Source organism: Anas acuta, chromosome 4, assembly GCF_963932015.1.
Source record: "Anas acuta chromosome 4, bAnaAcu1.1, whole genome shotgun sequence".
NCBI lineage: Eukaryota > Metazoa > Chordata > Aves > Anseriformes > Anatidae > Anas > Anas acuta.
Window position 1 is genome coordinate 30,306,331 of NC_088982.1, and position 21,787 is coordinate 30,328,117.

The 21,787-nt window shown below is 42.3% G+C and overlaps 1 long non-coding RNA gene across 17 annotated transcripts in view; it reads left to right on the plus strand.

Annotated features, from left to right (window-relative positions):
• The window catches only part of LOC137855847 (uncharacterized), a 48,003-nt gene extending 27,156 nt beyond the window's left edge, over positions 1 to 20,847 (plus strand). Inside the window, exons 6-10 of one of the 17 annotated variants that reach the window (XR_011096001.1) lie at positions 700 to 779; positions 12,498 to 12,657; positions 13,277 to 13,450; positions 13,722 to 13,761; positions 17,458 to 18,858. This is a non-coding gene — a long non-coding RNA (uncharacterized lncRNA). The other 16 variants (XR_011095997.1, XR_011096000.1, XR_011095994.1 and 13 more) reach the window with 16 other exon arrangements.
• The last annotated feature ends 940 nt before the right edge of the window (positions 20,848 to 21,787 follow it).

The window sequence follows — 21,787 nt, forward strand, 5'->3', positions numbered from 1 at the left end:
ATCGCTGTCCAATGTAACAGCAAGATCATCCTGTTTTTGAAATGATGGCATTTTAATCAATTGGAAAAAGCAGCTTGAGCTGGCAAAGTTCCTCTTTTTTCTCCCCCCTTTTTCTCCCCTTTCCAGCACTCATTTAATGCAGCTAAACTGTGGCCAGAAAGATTTTGTAGAGAGCAGTTCCAACAATATTCTCTCCAAAAATGAGACACCCTCAGCTCCTTATTTCTGCCAGCAGCAAATTTTTAGGAGTGATTGATAAAGTCCCAGGCCTGGGGGCTTTGTAATGGAAGTGCTGACAGACCCTTAACTGGAGCATTGTGAAATGCAATGCTGTAATACAATGAATAATATTCATGAATCTGCCATAATGCTGGATATTATCACTCATTACCATTGTAAGAAAGGGGTGATTAAACTAATAGTTACTGAGAGACATTTCTGGTGACAGGAGGCAATGATTAGAATGAACTGACTTCAATATACATTTAGAACTGGGAATAATGGGATGTGGCAGGAAGCCAATAAGTGAACATGGCCCACAGCTCTGATCAATGAATTACTTTTTTTCCGCTTTACAGCAGTACATGGTGTTTAATGAAAAATCAATAGCCCCCTGTAATTCAAAACTGTAATCAATCGTTTGACCTGAAGCTTTCCCTTTTTTTCTTTTTTCCTCTCTCTCCCCCTCTCCACTAGCAGGGAAGATGTCTTTGGCTGATGACACAGTTCAGTTGCAAGACGCAGTACTTCACGAGGCTCGCAGAAGGAACCTGACACAGGTCTGCTGCAATTTATACCAGCTGCAACACATATATATGGAAAATCTGGGGACAGACTAGGTTGGATGTTGCTGCAGTCTTGCCTTAGCTCTGCCTCAGCCAGGATGGGAAGGTAAAATGAGAACTCTGCTCCTTCTTTAGCCTCTCATCACTGGCCATGAAGGGTTTTATACAAACAGTCCCATTCCGATGCGGCTTGAGGGCATCTGTTGAGAATGGTTGGCCCCTTTCTTCAGGCTGTAGCCACTTGTGCAGCCCAGTCGTGGAAGAATTTTGCTGCCTCAGGCAACTGTCTTTCTGCCTGTGTGAGAGGCAGCCCACCTCCACCCCTGCCCTTGACTGTAGAGGGTCAGAAGAACTCTCCTGTTAGGAAGGCACCCCACCAGAGAGCTCTGCTGGATGTCTCCGAAGTGCTTTCAAAGCTGCAGATGAAGGCTCATAGCTGTTCAGTGATACTACAATGATTCTACTGTTTCTGAAAGGAAAGATCTTCCCACCAGACCTGTTAGGTCCTTTGGATTCAGCCAAGCTCTGTCAGTTGACACCATTGGATCTGACTTGTGAAGCCTCTGCTTGATATAGGTGTGAATTAATTCAGCTTTGTTCCAAGCACACCAACAGAGGCATGAGTGAGAGAAAAATAATGCAGCTGAGCATCTTTCAGAAAACTCAGAACCACACTTTGCATGTAGGTAGACATTGTCATCAGTGCCTGGCAAGCCTTGTTAGAGGGTTTTATTTTAAACACCGGGAGAAAGGAGGAACTCAATTTTGGAAACAGATGGGTAATGCACCTGGGCCATTAGTGCACGTTGACCTCAGTAAGATAGACAACTTTGTGTGGTGGGGCATGTTTTGTTAGACACTAGAGAAAAGAGTTTTCTGTCTGAATTTTGTTTTGAAGAGATCTTACTACTAGAGCTAATTAATGCTGTGTGTCCAGTGGCAAGTGTCAGCAGCAGCTCTTCTGAAAGGATAACAAAGGCGATTAGCATCATTTGCAGTAGTTCTACGATAACCCATTTCTATGAATCAGTAATAAAACCTTACTCTCAGCAAATCCCCAGAAAGGACAGTTGTTGAAAAGTTAAGGATTTATTTGTAGGTATTGGAGTATTTTGCTGCTTCTTCTCTACATCTTGCTGGCTTTTTTCTGTAGTCCCATCACCAGCTACCAGACACGAACACCGTCTCCAAGGGAAGAAAATGAAGCATCAACAATGGCAAAGACCTGCCTACTGCAGGATTATTCTGAACAGCCTGTTCCTGACTGTTTTGCTCAGTCTACTTCTAAATGATTCAGTGATAAAATGTCACCCTTTTCGATTCCAAGACAACTCACAAATGGAAAGGTTTTTGCTCCTAACCTAAATGCAAGGATATTGTCGTGGTATGTCATTTTGGGTCACTCTTGTACCCCTGACTAAGGAGTTTTCTGCCTCGATGCATCAGGAAGACACATGGGTTAAGCTAAAATTTACAGCATCTCTCTGGTTCCTCACTCACCACCCCCACCCTTTCCCCCCTGCTATTTGTTGTAGTGCATGAGGAGAAGAGAGCAAGCGTGTCTCTTGGGTTTGACGGCTCCCTTCTGCTTCTCCGTCTTCTGTGGCCGCTGCTTTTGCTGCTTTGCCTGTTAACTGAATGGCTGATTTCCTGGCACGGGGACAACGCCGGTCCCTTGGCGGGAAGCTGAGCACACGCAGTATTGCCAAGCAACACTTTCCAATGGATTGTGTGTGCCACAACTCTTGCTTGGTGTCACGTGCTGCAGTCTTCTGATTTTTTTTTTTTTCCCCTTCCATCCAGAGAAAATGCATATGCATAGGGATGTGGGAGTGAGTGGGTAGAAATGGGATCTTAGGAGGCTGGGGGAAAGTATTAGGGTAGAAGGGCCAGGATTCCTTAAGGACACAGATACAGCTAGAAAAGTATTTATATTTTGGTCTGTTTAAGAGCTTTGTATGGAAGCTGGACTGTACTGGACTATTCTATGTCATAGCTGCTGAGATGCCCATGCGTGTCTCAGGAGGGCATGGGTTGCTTCCCAGTCCACCAACACGAGGGTCTGTCGTTGCCCTCTGCAAACCTCAGCAGGACACAGCAGGTCCTGCCCTGGAGGCAGGCGAAGCTCAGGTGAAAATGTGGTGCTCTGAGCATCTGAGCATGTTTTCTACACTGCTCATTTTGGTTCCAACTGTTTCTCCTTCCTTTTCTCAACAGTGCTCTGCCTTAAATGACTGATAGTCCCTGTGTGACATCTCAGTGACCGTTTTGCTTTGAAAACACAAGTGTCGGTGCAAGGAAAAGCTACCTTGCTTCCTGCTTGAGGAAAGGCAGCTTGAAGACTGCTCTTCAGAGGTATTGGTGCTGATAAAGGGGTTTGTTGGAATGTGACAAAAGGGAGGCAGTCCTTGCAGGCCACACAGCAAACAATCACATAAGAATATCTAAAAGATCTCCTCTACTGAGTATTTACCAGTGGCCTATGCATTTCTTATCTGTTCTGTCCTCAGATGGAAAAGGACAGATGTCCCATCCTGGAATTTCTTGTTTGGCACTGGAGCTTGCTTTCTGCTTGGGATACCAGAGTTACATAGCAGGTGTGCATGCCCATATAAAAAAGGGTATACTGTACTGTGGGGGAAAGGGTTTGGGTTTTGGGCTTCTCTGACTCCAAAGGGCTAAGAAGATGATTCTTTGTCCTGTCCCAAACCTATTGAGACTATGAACAAGGGGAGTGGATTTCATCCTGAAAGAACATCTTCGGTGATAGATAACAAGCATTTGTTTTGGGTTTGGTCCCAAAATTGTTCCTAAATCAGGCAAGAGAACTGAATGCAGTCCTTGAAGCACTCACACTAGTTCTAAATGTCCTTTTCATCTCTGAACAGGCACTTCTGGATTTTATTGCTCTTTGTAGTAGCCTGAGTAGAGATGCCATTGCGCTGCTGCGGGCCTATGCCCAGTGGTCTCCACTGTGGGGCCTTTTCTCTCCTGCATTTCACTGCTGCTTATTCCGAAAGAGGACTGGATGAGGGCTTTGGGATTTGGCTTCAGGACTTGGAGATGATGCTTTAAATGCAAGGAAAATGGAATGAGTGAAAGCATCTTTATTCAAGAGCTCTCTCCCCACCCCTCAAGCCTGCCACCAGAGACACATTTGTGGCTCTCAACTGTCTACCTGGGATAGTGGGTACCAGCCACCACCTCAAATACAGCATAGAAGTAAGAATGGTGCTGATAACGACGTGGGAATCAGAGTGGCAATGAAACTCTCAATCTGGATGTTGCAAATCTCGTCCCATGAATGGAGTGAGTGAATTCGCAATAACACTGCAATTGGTGCAATGGCAGCTTGTCAGGCGGCTACTGGAGCAAGTAGAAGCACTCAAGCTGTGGTAAATATACTCTGCATCACAATTATGTAACAGACCGCATCCTATCCTGCACTCATTTGCTGAACAAAAAGGGCCAGCTCCTCAGCTGGTGCAAATTGGGGTGGTGCCACTGACTTCGATGGATGAGGACTTAACCCTGGGATGATTCTCGACAATCCCGCTCTCGATTTCTTTATCTGCTGCCATTTAGAGAGGAACCTGTGTTCTTACCTTCTGCTGCGTGTGCGACTTAATTGATTTCTATTTTTTTAGATGCTATTTGTTAATTCACATTGTGTATTTTGCCGACCAATTATATGCATGGCCATATTGTGTGACTGCAGCAGTCTGGTGCAGTGCAAGGAATGCCACATCATGTGAGACGTTTCATCTCCATGAGTAACCTAGTCACTGTGGTAAATGAATACATGAATACAGTACATCCAGGAGAGATTAAACGTATTGACCGGTGCCTCTAGTCACCATACAAATGTCATTGTTTTTTAAATTTTTCCCCCCCTTTCTTGTTTTCTCGACACATTTTGGTCCCCTTTTCGCTTCTCCCCTTTTCCCTTAAGTAGAGATGACACAGATCAATACCTTTGATGGAAAGTAATAATCAGGCCTATTAAGTGACAAAGGTTTACTCTGTAACAGCTGTGCTGGCGGGAGAGGAGAGCTTGTCTGACTAATGAATCATGAAACAATCAGGCAGTAGCCATTTGTGTTTAGATCTGTAAATATGGTGTGGTTCAAGTGCCAGACCATCTCCAGCACTCCAGCTGGGGGCACAGATGGTCCGCATTCAGAACAGCACAAGTGTAAAGAAAAGCTTCCCCCCCTCCCTCCCCCCTCCCCATCCCTTTTCCTTTTCTGTCCCATACTGCCCCTCTCAGAGGAACCGATCGGCTAGCTTTAGGATAAAGTTGTGCTGTGGGAAGTCATAATGTTGGCCCCTCAGACTGAGCAGCTCTCAGCAAAATGCATGCTGTTGTGCTTGTCCAAGAGGGGAAAAACCACAGCGAAGCCCACAGTTGATTTATGCTGTTTGAGGGACTCTTATATTTTTGACTAAACATTACTGTTTGTTCCTTGCTTCTTACCCCTTCCATTTCTTCTTCATGCTCGAATAACAGATTTCCTTCTGAAAGGCATGATGACGTCAGCTTTCTAGCACCTAGAGGACAATTGAGCATCACATCAGGAATTCAAAGCTGGAGCGCAGGCCCAGCAAGAGAGGGAGAGAAATAAAGTTGTCAGGGAGTTCAAGCTGTTTCCACTGTCTTGACTTCAGCTGAGAGTGCAGCCTCCAGTACTGGTTGTTTATGCAGCTTTTCCTCCCTTCTCTTAGAGGAGGCCAGGGATCCCAGCTGACACAGAAGCTTCCGAGTCTTTTTTCCAAGAGCTAGTACCATGAATAATGAATATGCGTTGAGTGCTTTCTCACCTGCAAATAAAACAGCATATCAAGTAGTCTTGTTTATGTAATATCTAAGTTCAATTTTGACAAATCTCACTGTTTAAAATGTGGAGTTTAATGCAGTGAATTAAGGAGACCTAGTTTTCTGCTGTCTTTTACACTGATGGAACTCTATAGACACCAAGCAACGGGAGAAGGTATAATACAGAAATAACAATGACTTCAGGCCACAAAGTTATTCCTGTAATCAGTGTGTGCTGCTGGAAGCTTAATTGCCCATTGCAAGCTTTCTATTATGGAACACTTACTTTCTTTCATGGCATGTATATGTTTCTGTGTGTGTGTGTGTGTGTGTACGTGTGCCTTTATAAATATGTTCAGTACGTTATTTTACTGTAACCACCTGAATCCAAACAATTTGCACCTTGGTTTAGTGAAAGATGCCGTTCATGCAATGGGACGGTTGTTACTGCAAATAGGTATTCTTTGGATGTGCTTTGGATTTCTTAAGCTGCAGTTTGGTAAATGAGCACAGAAAGCAAAGAAATAACTTCATCTCTTGGGCATGGAAGTTGGCTTTGCTGGCAGATGCACAGCAGTGACAAGGGCAGAATCAGGTAAGTGTTAAGCCAAACTGCTGCGTTGGATTAGAGCTTTTTGGAATAGCAAGGCTGTGTGTTAAAGCAAATGTTTGCATAAATATATGTCTGTCTAAACTCTAGTAGAATAATGGGGTGTACTTGAAAACATCTGCAAAACGATTTCTTTGTCGTTATTTAATAGGGGAGATAGTGCTGAGTTACCATTGTCTGGATCACTCAGTGGAAGGAAATGATGAGTTCTTAGCACTGTGACCTGCTCTTCAGACCTCTCTGAAGAAGCCAGTCCTGGTGAAAGCATGACTTTCCATTCTTATTTCAGTACTCATTTATCTTAGGAGTCTCAAGTTAGCTAGTATCTCAGCTTATTGCTGTTGTTTGCTTCTACAGATTGTCACTCTCTTGGCAGCTTCCTGGCCACATTGGGGAACTCTCACCTTGGAGGAAATGTCTTTCCAGTAGGTCTTGCCTGAGGCTGCAGCTAGGCAACCCTGTATGCTTCTGCCCTTGCTCTGTGCTGCATCTTCTGTGATAATTCCTGCTCAGGCTGCAGTGCACTGTGAATATAACTCAGGGAAGGTATTTGACCTGTTGGTAATTTGTGCTCATTTCTTGCTGTGTAAATAATTTCACAGGGCACAAGTCAGTGAAAAGACACATCCCTGTTTTCATTTGAAAAATAGCTAGGTTTCTGCACACGTATTCTAGCTGCTTCTGACTCTCTGGAAGCATACAATGGCCAGAAATATGTAAAGCCATGTAGTTTCCAAACTACAGGGAAAACTACAAGCAAAGAATGGAGCAGACTATGGACACTTGTCCTGTTTTCTGTTATACAGTTAGAAGAAAATGCAGGGGAGTTCAGTGAACGGATCTCTGCTGGCAGGCCCAAGATTTGAATTTGGTCTTTACTCCTTTCTACAGTGGGTCAGAATACAGATCTCTAATGAGCCCTCTTGTTTCTCCAAAATGACCTGAAAGGTAATAGCATTTCATCACCTGAGTTTTGGACTCTATGAAGTGTTCTTTATTAACTTAATTATACTAAATAACTATAGAGACCCAGTTAAACTGGCATAGTCAACAAGATTGGGTGATGGTCTGCTTAGCTTGGGATTGGTTTGCATCAGTCATTGTCCTGGTGAAAGGATGTTTTTGTCTCTGATTTTCTCTATCCCTCTCTCTTGGGTAACAAGGAAATGTCTTAAGGGCTGAAGTCACTATGGACCTGTGTATATCCATGCAATTTATTCACAGAAAAGCAGTTACTGATTCCAGAGGCATAATTTGGACTTGTGTGTCTCAAGTGAATTGGAGTGGGTTATATAGCATTTGGAATGCTTTGCTTTAGATGCTTTTAAAAAGAAAACCATATAAAGCATAAAACCAGACCAAACGAGCAAAAAGTTCTGAAGAGACTTGTGAGGACTGCCTAACAACTAGCCGCAGCACAGGTCTTCAGCTGCTGTAGGCTGCTGTGTGGCCCTCCCAACACACAGGAAAGAGGTGTGGCTTGCTGTCTGCCAGGGGCTTGGCCCAGGATGCGTACCCTTGCAGAGGTTTGTTGATAAGAGCCTAAAAGTTCCTCAGCCTTGATAACTCAAAATGACACAATCTGAAATAAGGATACAGGGCAAAAAGGGAGAAGGGAGTGGGCTTTTCTCTTTTTCTTTTATTTTTCTTGTTTTAAACCACTATTTTGTGTGCACAAAGAAGCAAATTTGCCAAAACCCAAAGAAATAGAGATTTTGTGGTTTTCAACAATACTACCATTCTTTCCAAAAATCACATTATGTCCCACCTCATTTAAGCTGTTGAATGGTTATGTCATGCAAAAAGGTGGATGAGAGAGAAAAGCCCCAAACTCTTTCAGCTAGATCAGTGCAATCAATAAAGCTCACAAAGGTAATTATTCTCTGATTTAAGACCTGTTCTTCTGCTTGCAGTATTATTTGCTTGCACTGACCAAAATGCTTTAGGGAACAAAAGGAAGTTTAAACTTATGTAAAAATAATTTCTCCAGGAAGTGGTTTTCATCCTTCTCTTTTCCAATAACTTCTTTCTTCTCTTCTTCTTTTGGGGAGGGGAATAATTTATTTTTTCTCAAGAGCAAGGCTTAATTTTGCTTGTTAAAAGCATCTTCCTAGAAAAAAGTGACTGGGGCCGTGCACAGCTGGCTTTTGAAAATTGAGTTTCTACTGAAACTTCCCTGCTATTATCTTGACAATCTTATTATTATCAAAGCATGCAAATATTAGGTATGACAATGAATGCTCACGGCAGGGAAGAACGTAGCTTGGCCATCAGAGGAAGGGGGCCACTAACAATTGTGCCCCCTGTTGCAAAAGGCATAATAATTTAATATTCTCATACTGGGAGTCTCCATTTTGTTTGGCCTGCATAGAGCCGCTGAGCGTGTTGTTTCCTTTTGGCCAAATCACAAGGGCCGTTCCTTGAACATTTTGCAAGACTTCAAATAGGGGATCATGCTGATAATGACTTCAGGGCAGGATTTTTTTTTTTTTTTTTAAGCCTAGGAATAAATGATTTAACTATTAAACTGAGTCAGGCTTCTAGCTTTTGAATGTAATTTATTTCAAGGTTGTGTTAAACTTGTTAGTAGATCAATCGTTTTTCTTCTTTTGCCAGCCTGCTTAGCAAAAAAATAGGGAAGACAAATCAGCTAAATGTCATCGACTTGGTATATTTGAAGTGTCACATATTGTAATCATTAACTACCAGCTGCATTATCTGGATATGGATTTTATTTTTTAGGACTGTGTTTATTCTCGGCTCCTAAAACTCATCAGTATAGGAGGACATGTTAAATGTCTCATTTTGAAGATAAATAACTTGGCAAATTGGACAATTACGTGATTTTAATGGCTGTTCTCGCTTCTTTGCACAAATCTGCCAGCTCATATAGAAGTCAGACATCAGGTGTCCCAAGCCTTCCTGGAAGACTGGCCCTTCGAAACTAATTTGTTCCGTACCCTCTTTGAGTCCTGGTTTGATGTGTAGAAGAAAAGATATAGAGAATGAGCTAAGCCTGGCAAATCTGTCTACTTAAGATGAATTCTCTGGAGCACAGGAATCAACAATTCGGACACTCCCAGCCCTCAGAAACCACTTTGCTCTTTTTAAGCAGAGTATCTAGGAAATAGAGCCCTGGATCAAAACTGCTGTTATCTGCTTACAGTATGAGAAGGCTCAGTAGCAATTTTTTTATTTATCAACTGCACTAAAGGAACAGGGGCAATACAAGAAAAATTGCAGGCAGTAGCAGCTGATGATAACGGGTCGCTTAAAAGCTGTTAGGAGGAATTATCTCTTTCTCTTCCTCACCTACACTTGTGTGTATGTATGTGTGTATACAGAATGCATAAAATCCTGCAAGCAGATTGCATGCACGTGAAAAATGTTAAAGATTGCTTAGACAAAGTTCACCAATAAATATAATGTTACAGTGTTCAACACATGCTGGAGATTCCCATGACCACAGGGGTCCTGCCTCTTGTTTAACAGCCTGGTGGTCTGAAACATCAAGGTCAGAGTGCATCTATTGGTCTGTGTGTCTATTGTCTGCACTTCTAACTTAGGCTGGTGAAAGGGATAATCATGTCTGAGTCAACCTTCACTTCCAAGCCTGTGCCATTTGAAGCCTGTCCATGAATTATTATGGGGAGATACTAATGCTGGGTGGCCATTTAGAGACAAGGAAGGGGCGTCTTTCTCCGAATGTGGGTACCGGGAACAAGGTTTGGTTTAAGTTAGCTGGGGCATCGGGGTTAACACCCTTGATCTTCCTTTGTTGAACGTTGTGGGATTTTTGGCATGTATGGAGCCAGGGTAGGCAATTCCTCCATTTCACTGGGGCTTACTGGAGTCCTGACAGCAGAGACACAAGCCTGTATCTATACAGGTTACCATTAGTTTTTATCATGAAAGTGGGACCTCTTCTCGTGCTGCCAGGTATATATTGCACAGACCACAGTGAGCACCGATCTGCAGGACATAGGGGGACGGAGAGCATATGGAGAGGTGCTCAGAGAGATTTGTCTTTGTGATTTGTCTGTTGTCCCAGAGACCAGGAAAAAGTTTTCCTTGTTGTTTTTATGAGCAGTTGCCTTTCTCCCTCACTATCTTACTTGGGAAGTTAGTGAAGCTACAGTTGGGTACAGCTCAGGAGAAGAACAGAAGAATGTGGTTTGTTGCTGCTGAATAAGGGGAGACTTGTGGAAATCAAAAAGCAACAGATTGTTTAGAAGAAAATGTACTGTGCACTTTAATACCACTAACCTTAAGCCCATTGTTACAGTCTGTAACAGGAAAAAAAGGCTTCAGCCAGAAAGTAGATTTTTAGCTATGGATACTTAGCATAGCTACAGTTCAGTCATTGTGTCTGTCTGTGGTATCGCCATGTTGCCCACTTCTGCAGTCAGTAATAGTCCTTTTTTTTTCTGGATGTAAGCTGTTCACTATTTGCTGGGGTTAAGGAATGCTTTCCATCTGGGACAGGATTCCATCATAGATAAATTAGAGTCTCTATAAGTTTAATTTATCTTTGAGTTGCACCGAAAATGAGACTTGCCAGGTAATTTGGGGTTAGTTGCATTCCCATTACTGCCTTTGTGGATCCTAGTTCTGGGAATGCTTGCCAGCTGTGGATGGGGCACACTCTTTAGTATTCTCTGGGGTGTTATGCTTTGCCAGTGCTTTCTCTGGGCCAGTGTTGGAAATCACCTGAGAACAGAAAGAACTTGCATTTAGTAAGTACCTGTTTCAAGAGACAACAAACTGCTACTGGATAAAGCCTCTGTAAAAGGGTGAGGGGCCATTATAGGATTGCTTTTTACTCAGAATTGTTAGTGCCTTGCTTTATTTATTTATTTATTAATTTAAGCTTAGAGAATATAGGCATCTCCAAGAGAACCTGTATCCTAGAAAGGCTTTCAGAGGCCAACTTCTCCAAATGTCTGCTGTGATATCCTAATTAAAACTGACTTCATACATATGTTTCTGCACTCCCAAGGGATTTTTACTGGCTTCTCACTCTGGTTTGGAGTGCTCTTTTAGCTCTTTTCTTCATCACTTGTTTGAGGATATGGGGCCCAAAATCTGTAGAATTCTTGGAAAGGTAAGGCTGGGCTCAAGTCCTGTCTTTATTCCAGTTTGTACTAGATTGTGAGTACCGAAGTGGACTAGAGAGAAGCATTTTAAGCTGAAAGTGAGTCTGTCCTAGTGGTTGAAACATCCTCCTGGAAGGAGGGAGGTAAGAATTGCAACAAGTCTGACATAGGTGCCTAACTTTATGAAGATCTTTTGGTACTTATTGAGTGTCGCTGGGATCCAAAATGCATGCCACTGCCACAGGTGTATGAGAGTGAATGAATGAGTATGTGTAAAATGCTTCTCAATCTTCAGACAGAATCTGCTTCATAAATCATGGGAATTGTTTAAAAACCCTGAGCAGATGCCTAATGCACTGCTAGTATGCTAGGGGTTAACTGGGACATCACCCATGGTCCCACTAATTGGGCTTATTTGCTATGGTGTGGCTTCCAACACCATTTCGGAAACTCAAGGATGTGAAAAAGATGGAGCGAAACCAATGCAAAGTGGGCTTAAAGTGACTGCTCTACTAAATGTCAACTGCACAACTAAATATAACCCCGAAAGTAGAATTTATGCTTTGCACTCCTTCGCTTTTTTATTGTGGTGAGAAAAAAGCCAGGAACTCAACGGGCTGTAACTTTAATAGGTCATTCCAGCCAGTGCTTACCTTTACAAAATCCTGATAATACAGAGAAGACAATACAGTGATCAAAAGCAGTGATGAGATTTTTTAGCAGCATTAACCGTCATGACCTAGCAAAATGAAAGAAAATGGTTTAACAGAACTGTCAGATCCAATATAGCTAATAAAGGCATGGATAAATGTTTATTACATACCGGAGACAGATCATTTCTGTACAGAAATTGAGGATGACCTTTACTGATAACTCTTATCTGCCTGATATCCTGAATAAGAAAAAGAGAGGGGGAGAGAGGGTTGCTCTATTGCTGATATTTATGAAAGGTGGAGAAAAATTACAATTTGCAGATGATTGTTTTTAGACAAGAGCTCTCAGAAAAATAAAGATATGGAGCTGCTCATTCTGTAAAAGAGATCCAGACTCTGACTTGCCTGTGTCAAATGTAATGAGTGTGTCCAACTGGGATACTTTTTGATAGACTTAATTTTCATACAGTTAGGTGTATTTGTGTCTGTTTTGGGGGAGTAATGTTTGCATTTACACTGATTTTTCTCTCTGTGTAGGATGTTCCCAAGCTACTTGAATAATGCTACTAAGAGTCAGCTTCCTGCCAGCCAGATTTCTAGGTTCATCACCCATAGTTGAAAGTAGATTTCCAAGAAATGTCAGCTTCCAAAAGCTCTCAAGACTCAGTGGCCAGACCTGTAGAAGAAAACTGGAAATGTAAGCCATTTATTTCAGACAGTAAATGTGATGTAAGCTTCTTGAGGAAATCCAGTCAGTTACATATGAAGCAGCACATTAGTATTTGGAATACAAGTAATGCCAGTGCTGAACCTGGCAAATAAGGCTGCAGTAGTCCCACCCTGCCTGACAGCCGCATAGATGTGGGGCAGACAACTCACCAGGCTGACTTAGGCTCCAGGGATCTGGTAGGCTAGTGGAGTTCTGTGGCCAGGGAAATCAGAGTGCAAGTTAATCTCGGGCTTTTTTTTTTTTCCCCACTCACCCTAGGGTTCAAATGCTGGAGACCTGACTTTCTTAGTGATCTCAGTATGATGCAGCTGTGGGGGCACACCTCTTCCATAAGCCAGAAGGTGGGCACACAGGAAAATCACAGGCTACCTATCGAAAAACTGTCTGAAATGAGTTGTAAGGGTAATCAGAATCAGGCCTGCTACATGCAGTTAATCATAAATAATGCTGTCTCGGTAATGGTTGCAATTAGTTATAAACTTCAATCATTTCTAACGTTTGCATGTTGGCCAATTATGCTGCAGAAATTATCAAGTAACCCATAGCACATTAGCTTTTTGTAATGCCATTGTTTGGATCTGCTCAGGTCACCAGATCCTCGCCAGGATGAATTAGCATAGCTCTCTGAGGTACAATGGTGCTATGCTGATTTACATCGCCTGAAAAGCTGTCCCTTTGTCCGCTGGAGTTGTAGCAGGAGCAAGTTTAAATCACAGCTTTGCAGTAGGGACTCCTACGACCCAGCCTTACAGAAACAATGGTATGCGTGTTTTCTCTCTCTCAGCTGTGCAGATGACTTATTAGATGCCAACGGTAATGCTAAGGTCTGGTGGTAGTTCAACAATAAGCTGAAATCATACTTTAATGGTGCAATTTGAAGCAGGGAAGAGGAACACATAATTAATGGGCTCATCTGACTTCTGCAAAAGAGAAGCCTATCAGATAAAGGAATTACTTAAACATGCTGATGAGCAGGCTAAAACTTCGCCATGCACTTGCTTGTTAAAATGCCTTTTGTTTTCAATTTACAGGGCTGCAGAGGTGTACTGGGTTGCTGTTTTCTGATGGCAGGTATGTTTCCTTTACTAATGAAGACTCACTTTGTTGTAAGTCCCAGCAAAGCAGAGCAATACAATTTGTTGCTGTTAGTCTCACCCTTTAATCTTCTTTGTCTGTTCAAAGTAGCTTGTATGTCAAAAAGTAGCTTATATTTCAAGCTATGTACCTTTATTTCTTCAGAGAAGAGTGGACTTTTTTGTTCATGTGAACTTTAGTTTGTCAAGTTATATAGAAATAATAACCTTGAATCCTAAAAGGCATTTCCTTGTCAGTAACTCGAAAATCTGTGGCCGCTCAAGTGCCTCAAGCTCCCAGACCAGGCCTCAGACACTGTGCATTATTTTGAGTGAAAGCAGCACACTTACCGCTCCCTTTGATGAGCTCTCAAACTCTGTATTTAATCATCAGAAGCCATTCTAACTACCTGTCTCTGACACTAAAATAAGTCAGCAGTCTCACAACTTCTGCCTAGTGCATGGATTCAGAGCCTGTAGTTTCTAGATCTCATAGCTGGTTCTGGGCTGTGTGGTTTCAAAGAGAATAATTTCAAAGCAAAAAATCTCAGTGAAATTAGTTGCAGTTTTAAAACAGAATATTTTGTCAAAATCAAATTTATTTCAATGACGGACAATCACCCTAATGGCTGAGAAGAATGCAAAGATTAAATGAGGTATGAATAGCTGTAAGATGGTACAATTACCACCTCAGAAACAATATATTTGTAAAGTTAATTCCTCTTGAACATGAACAATCTCCTTACACTTGACCCCTCTCTATTGCCTCTTCCATGCTTGAACTCTCCTTGAACTTTGAAGATCCATCTTGAGAGTATGATATGGCCATCTCTTTTGCATCTGGTTATTTTAGCTCCAATTTGCAGCCCTAAAACGGCAATTATGGTGATATATTGCTCAAGTCACCCAACATGGATTAGTATCGGGATCAGCGCGCTTATGCACAGGAGTAGTGAATGGAGACTACAGCTATGATTTTAAATGACTTGATTAATTCTGAAACAACACTTCAGAGTCCATTACGTCCAGCAGGTGTTGGGGTTCAGGCTGCCTTCCCTTAAGCAGCACAAGCATGTCATATTTATTGCCTTTTTTTTTTTTTTCCTCTTTAGTATTCCTTTTTATGTTTTCCTCCCCTTTGCCCCTTCGTTCAGAAAATGTCCAGTAGCTTTGGAAACAACTCGGACAATACTCCCCTTTTATAAATCACAGGACAGAATTCAGAACCAAACTGTAACAAGTTCCTTTACAACATTTGTTGGCAACACAGTGTGATCAATAACAGGGTGAAGATGGTGACTTGTTGAACAGCAGGGCTGGTTTCTTTTGCTCAGGATCAATTTAATAATATATAATAATAATAAGCTGAGTCCAAAAAGTGGTCAAGTTGCTAGAACCACTCTCTAGCCCTCACTCTCTCTGTTTTCAGGTATCACTATTTTTATGGGTAGCCAGATTGATCTTAGGGAAGTGAGAGCTTGTCTGATATGATTATATGTAGGGGGTTAGGCTTTCACCTGCTATATGCTGCTGTGGTTCCCACCTGAAAAATGTTGCTGTCCTTAAAGATGATAAAAAAGATTTAATGAGGTGGTTTCATGTGCTTTTGATTTTAGAGAGCTATTTGAGACCACAAATATAAGCATCTGTGTTATCTTTTCTGACTTTACATCAGATAGGTGAGAGGAAGGTTAAATGCAAAGGTATTACTGCTGAGGACACTGAGTGCCAAGACCAGACTCTTCATCACCCCACCCCCTGTCCTGTGGTCAGTACTGCAGCATGGGAGAAAAGGACAGCAAAGCAGAGAATGCATCCGAACTTGAAGGATGGATGGATTTGGATAAACCAGGATGAATCATGATGAAAACTCTTCTACTACATCACAGATTGTAGGGGTCTTCTCTAAAGATCAGATGTCACGTGGCTTTATTTTGCGCCTGCTGCCTATATGTAAGTCTTTGTGGCCCGATGCCGGTGCTCTCTGGGCCTTGTTTCTGCTAGAATTCCTGTTCCAGTTGGCTGCAGTTCTGGCCACGCAGGGCCACAGGCCAGGCAGGCACTACACATATAAAATAAGGCACTATTCTGTGAAGTGCCACTGAAATGACTGCTTGATGAGCGAGGTACTCCTTCCCATGAATAAGGGGACAAAAGTTTGGAGCTAATGAGAAGTGCAGCATTTGAGTGTTTGTTTTGAAGACAGTAGCTCATTCTTCAGGCTGTGTTACGGAGGCAAGGGAAATTGTGTTTGGGGTCAGGAGTTTCCCAAAGGAAGCTGCTTCTGTTTGCACTGAGTGTGTAACTCCCCTTAGAGGTGATGCTACATGAGCCTACTCTGAAGTCTCCTGAAACCAGTAGGAGCCCATCTGTGCACATGGAATATGCCTTAACAGGACAAGCACAACTTCTGTGAATGAGTTGTCAAGAAAGCGTGTGGTATAGCTAAGAAATGCAGAGGATTCCTTTTAGTTGTTTAGTGGCGGTTTGGGGTTTCATTCCTGTGGGAAAATATCCAGTGAAAGGCTTGTCTTTCCCTTGACGCTTCATCAGATTTTTATTTCATTTTTAGAGTAGACAGCAAAGACTAGGTTGTTCCTCTGTGGAAATGATGCATTTCTTATGAAAAGTTCATCTGCAGTGAGAAAGAAAACAGCTTTAAAAGCTTCTATTCATCCAAATAAAGCAGTCTTGAACTAATGTGCTGATGAAAAGTAACTGATTTCTACCTGTTTGTTTCCTCTGTAGTACAAAGTCTTCTTGCACATTACAAAGAAGACATTCGCTAGCAGCCCAGCCCTTTTGTCTGTCTGAGACTGGTCATTTCTGTTACCTTTAGAGCCTAAATCTGTAAAGGCATTTGAAAGCAGCAGAGCTTTCAAATAGTGTAAAGGCTCTGTAGTCTGAGGGCCATTTGTATATAAATGTTATTTCTTTTTCCTTTTTTTTTTTAATTCTTTGGCATACTTTTTGAAAGGCAAGATTGTAAAAGGAAACCCACACTTTGTATTGAAGAACATGCCTTACTTCCAAATATATTTTTTTTTAATTTAAAAAATAAATAAAAATTATAGTGCCTTTCTGGCCTCTTTACCAGATGCCTTGTTTGGGAAAGCCATGGCCCTAGCTATTTGCATTTGTTTGAACCTTTTCTTTGGGTGAACACTATATTTTTTGCTCTAGAGCAACGTGGGTATTTATTTCAGTTTGAGTGAAAACTGAAATCCAAATGTGCCTAAACACAAAACACTTAGATGACTTAATAGTGATGCAATAATCAATGCAATATTATTAATGTATTTCAAACTACTTCACCTTTTGCTATCTTAAATTATTCCCCTTTTTGGTAGGGGACCTCTGTTTTTTCAACCTCTGTTTTCAATATTCTCCTTCATCTATCCGTTAGCAGTGCTGTTCTTGTGGAGATAGTACTGGACTGAGATTCAGGAAGTCTGAGCTTAATATCTGAAGCCTCCACTGGTTCACTTAACTTCTCTGTGATTGCACCTTTTGGCTTTAGACATGAAAATCAGGAGAGAAAATAGTTTTTGCCCTGCAGCCAGTGCTGTGTGCCTGTCCAAATTTCTTCTCTTAAAGAAAAAAAAAAAATCCTGTTTATTTTTCCTCCCATTTAAAATGCACTGAATCATGCCAAAGCCCCCAGGTGCCTCAGCATCTTTTGGATTCTTCTCAGAGCTCGCGCTGATGTTTTCTGGTGACAAGGGACCCAGAACTGAATCCTAATTGAGAGGCTTGCCTTTGGGGGTGCTTGACAGCCCTCAGCAGAAGCTCAGCAAACTGGAGCCTTGATGTTTCCTACCTGTGGCATTGGGAAGTTGACTGAAGGGCTTGAAGCCGTGTCAGTGGAAGATCTGCAGCTGGAGGGCAGTGAGTGGCCTGCAGTATGAATGTGTATGATCAGCACGGAGAGCTAAATGTGTGTGCTCCCGGCAGTAGGCAGCTGGGGTGCAGGGCTCAGTCTGCTCCTGTGCTTTCACCTCCCTCCTGAGTGCCCTGCAAGCTTCTGTTCAGTCACCGCTCGGACTGGCAGCTTGAGTAAGTGACAGCTCCTGCCAGTAAAAGCAGCGGATAAGATCTCTCAAAAGCCCCATGCCCTCTAAAGCAGGGATTTCTTCTGAGCAGCGCTTCCTCTGCTCTGTAACGTGTCGTATGGCTTGCAAGCAGACGGCAATAATACACCCAGAAAACAGACCTGTGGTACAGAGGTGTGGCAACCAGCAGCACGGGCGATGACTGACAGCGGTCTCTGTCTGACGCCTGCTCCATTTCAGGGGAAACCATTCCTTTTGAAGCTGTTCCTGACCTCGGGCGTGTTTCTGTGTGAACTCCCTGTCAAGCAGTGCTCAGCCCAGCCTGCCTCTCCTCCGGCCCTGACTGGGTGAGGAGCCTTCTGCACACAGGCACAGGCCAACTGCAAGCATCCAGCGCAGCATCCAAATATTATTTTATTTATATCCCCAGTCCCATTTCTCAGCACTGTCAATTTTTTCCCTTGCAGAGAAGCAAAAAGACAGTTAAAGGGACTTTCGGTGACATCCCCCCTGTTTAATGAAGCTTGGAGTTATGGGCAAGTGACTCGAACTGCCGTTATTATCTGCATGAGTGACTGAAGGCCGAGGGTCTAGCAGTGTGCAAAGAGCTCCACCGCAAATGTGCACATTGATCATTCCTAATCAGACCAACCAGGTCAGGGGTGCCGGAGAGATGGAGAGCTCTGAAAAAGCTGACAAATGAAGCAGTGGAGCTTGGGGGTTAATGTAATATTCAAACAGAATGAGGTATTCATTTTCTTATAAGCTTGTCACTTTTCCCTTCCTCTGACATTTTGCCAGAGACTAGCATGAAGAGGCAGGGAGAGTGTGAGAGTGTGTGAGAGAGGAATGTCCTAGACAGGGGGGAGAAGGGAAAGGCAAATCCTAAAGGGGTGGGAAAACGCAGTGTTTCTACATCCTTCTCTCTTTTGAATGTTTTGCACTTTTTCTTCTGTAGTAGAACTTTTTTTTTTTTTTTTAATAAAGGAAAATGTCCTAAAGCACTCTCTTCTTTACACTTCTGCAGCCACGATGGTTTTGTTATTTTGCAAAACGACCTGCTCAGTCTGGATTGTTTTAAAAATGGGCTGGACTGTGGTGTGTATCAAGTCAGAAATGCATTCTCCTCAAGGCAGACAACTGTTTAGCATCCTAAGAGGTGAAAAGCTGTGTGGTGTTTGTTTATTTTTTCTCCAGAACCACTGTTCTGAAGTCTATGAGCAAAACAGTATACCCAGAAGTATCCTCACTACCTTACCTGGGCTTCTGATGGCTTTCTGGGTTGTTAGTAATACATGCTAGATAGAGGAATTTTCTGTCTCTGGCAGAAATTCACTGTAGATTCCCAGGCACTGCATGCTGGAAGCTGGGTATTGTAACCCACGTGAGGGTTGTAATTAACTGACATAACCAGGGCTTCTCAGCTCCTGTTTAATAGGGACAAACCAGAGCACAACAGGTTTGGAGGTTTATTCCAGTTATGCCTGCAGGGCAGAAGGACTTCAGATGTCCCTGTTCTTGGCTCTGGACTCGAGTCAGATGAGTATTTGGGTTAGGGCACAGCTGAGGCTTTCGTACTACCTGAGTACAGGAGGCACCTTATGCTTCAGGGAACTCTTAGCAAAGGGATGCCTGGAATTAATGACTGAAGAGATTTATTTGGCACTCTGCATGTTAGGCGGACTTAATGCTCTAAAGAATAAGAGAGGCTTGAGAAATTACAGGTCAAAGCTCTGGTAAGATCTTTGCCGATTCAATAACTATTCCAGCATTGCAATGCCATACACAGTGCTGAGGCCAGCTGTTGTGAGGGAAAGCTGCCACGGGAAGACCTGGAATGCCCGAGAACTGAAGACTCTGTGCAATGCAGCAGAGCTCCAGGGGTTGAGATCTAGCAAGGATCCAGCTCTGGCCCTGGATAAATCTACCCATTCTTTCTTTAGCTGTTGATCAGAAAATTATTCATAAAAATTGTTCCTTTTTTTTTTTTTCTCTTTTTTTTTTTGAGCTTCTTTCCCATCAAAAATGTTTGAGTTCTTCTGTTTCATTGGAAGTATTTTTTTCCAGCTAGCAATTACTGTAGAATTTAGAATTAATTGATTTGGTTGTTCCATCCTAGATGTTACATAACTGTGACTCTGCCTAGTGAGACTCTACAGCTCTTGACCAGGAGATTTCATAAGCATGGCAAGAGGAAACACTGGCACTATAGGACGTATACATTTCTTGGTTCTAGGCTGGTCTTTGTACTAGTTTTGTCATGAGGTTGGAGGGGGAAGTGGAAAGTGAGAGGAGGAGGAGGAAAGGAAGCATATTGCTACCTGTCTCATACCTTTGGAGTGAATTACGGTTACAGTTCAAAAATAATGAAAGCATCCTATTAACTTCTTGAGACATTAGACTGCAGTCTAACTGCACAGCTCAAAATATCAGATCTGACAGGAACATGTAATAGCAACTGCAAAAACATATAATGAAAAAATCTATTTTTTTTTTTCCCCAAGTATTGCTAAAAGCACAAAAGATGAAAGTAAGGCCTATGGGGTAGTCACTAGGCTTGCTCATGGAAGATGTGAATTCATCTCTCATTTCCCACCCGGGTGGTATGAGACCTGGGATAAGCAGCTGATTCTCCCCCCTCTTCCCTCTTTGTTTCTCATATCCTTTCAAGATGTTCCTTTTTCTCATGTCTGTTTTGACTATCAGTTCTTCAAGGCTGGCATGATTTCTTATTATGTTCCTTTTACAGAGGGGATGTATTCCAGCAAAAGCCTGTCCTGCAGTACAGAAAAATAATCCTGAATATTTCTTAATGCCTACAACCAGAATTCTTTAATCTTCCTCCTTTAACCAGTACTCAGTCTACTAGCTGCCTGTGATGTTGAGAAGCTGGCAACATTTTCCTAAGACAATCTCTGTCTCCTCATCAAGCTTCTGTCTCAGAGATTCATGTGAAACATTTCAGTTTATTCAGCCTTTAATCAGATGTCTGACCTATTCTGAACAGTGTTCAGCTTATGACCTCTTCGTAATAAACAAGTTTTAAACCAGCTGCCACATCAGATTTTTTTTTTTTTTCTCCAGGAAATAAATATGAGACAGCAAGGAGAGCTAATCACTCCAAATACTGCCCTTTTTGCCAGGCCACTCTTTCTTCTTCCCTGATAAGATTAATTTACATTTTTGGAAAAGCATGACTGTCCCAATGCAAAGAAATGCTACAATTTTCTTTAGCATAGGGAGAGCTGCTGTTTGATGGGGGAATGAAGTACGGTTAATAAGGAAAAAAGTTAGTAGTGAATTCTCCTGAAATTAACACTGTGCAAGACACTTTCGTCTGCTAGGATTACACGAGTGCAAAGGTGAATGTGGACACCACGCTCATATAGACCTCCTTTGGATGTCTAGTATTTAGGAACTCATCGGTTATTGTGAGATGCAAGGAGAGTGTTTAGGGAACTCTGTAAGATGTTGCTAAAGCTGTAGGTCCTGATTCTCAAAAATATGTTGTGTGCAACTTGTGGGAGGGAGCTCAGTAACTCTGAGCTGGATCTTGATGTTGAAATGACTTAAGTGACTTTCCTTGTTTGTTTGTTTGTTTTTAAATAAGCAGTAGAACTGGAAAGTGAAGAAAATCATGTTTGTTTGTTTGTTTCTCTTTTCTAAAGCGATTCCTGTCATCCTGACCAACCTACTGTCATCTTTGGAACACTTCTTTTTTGGCAGCTTCAATAGCAGATGAGGAAGCTCAAATGGGGAAGTGAATGGATTCCCTTCATTGTAAGGGTGATCACTGCAATGGTTGGTAGGACAGAAGATGCTGAGCATAATGTTCCCTTTTCAGGCTATGGTCTCTACATCTTATTAATAACTCTTTTTAATGTCACTAAATGCATGTTCCTGCATTTTCCTTGTCAAGCATTCTCCTTGAGCAAAGATGTGCCAGAATAGTGTACTTGGGTGCCAACTTGG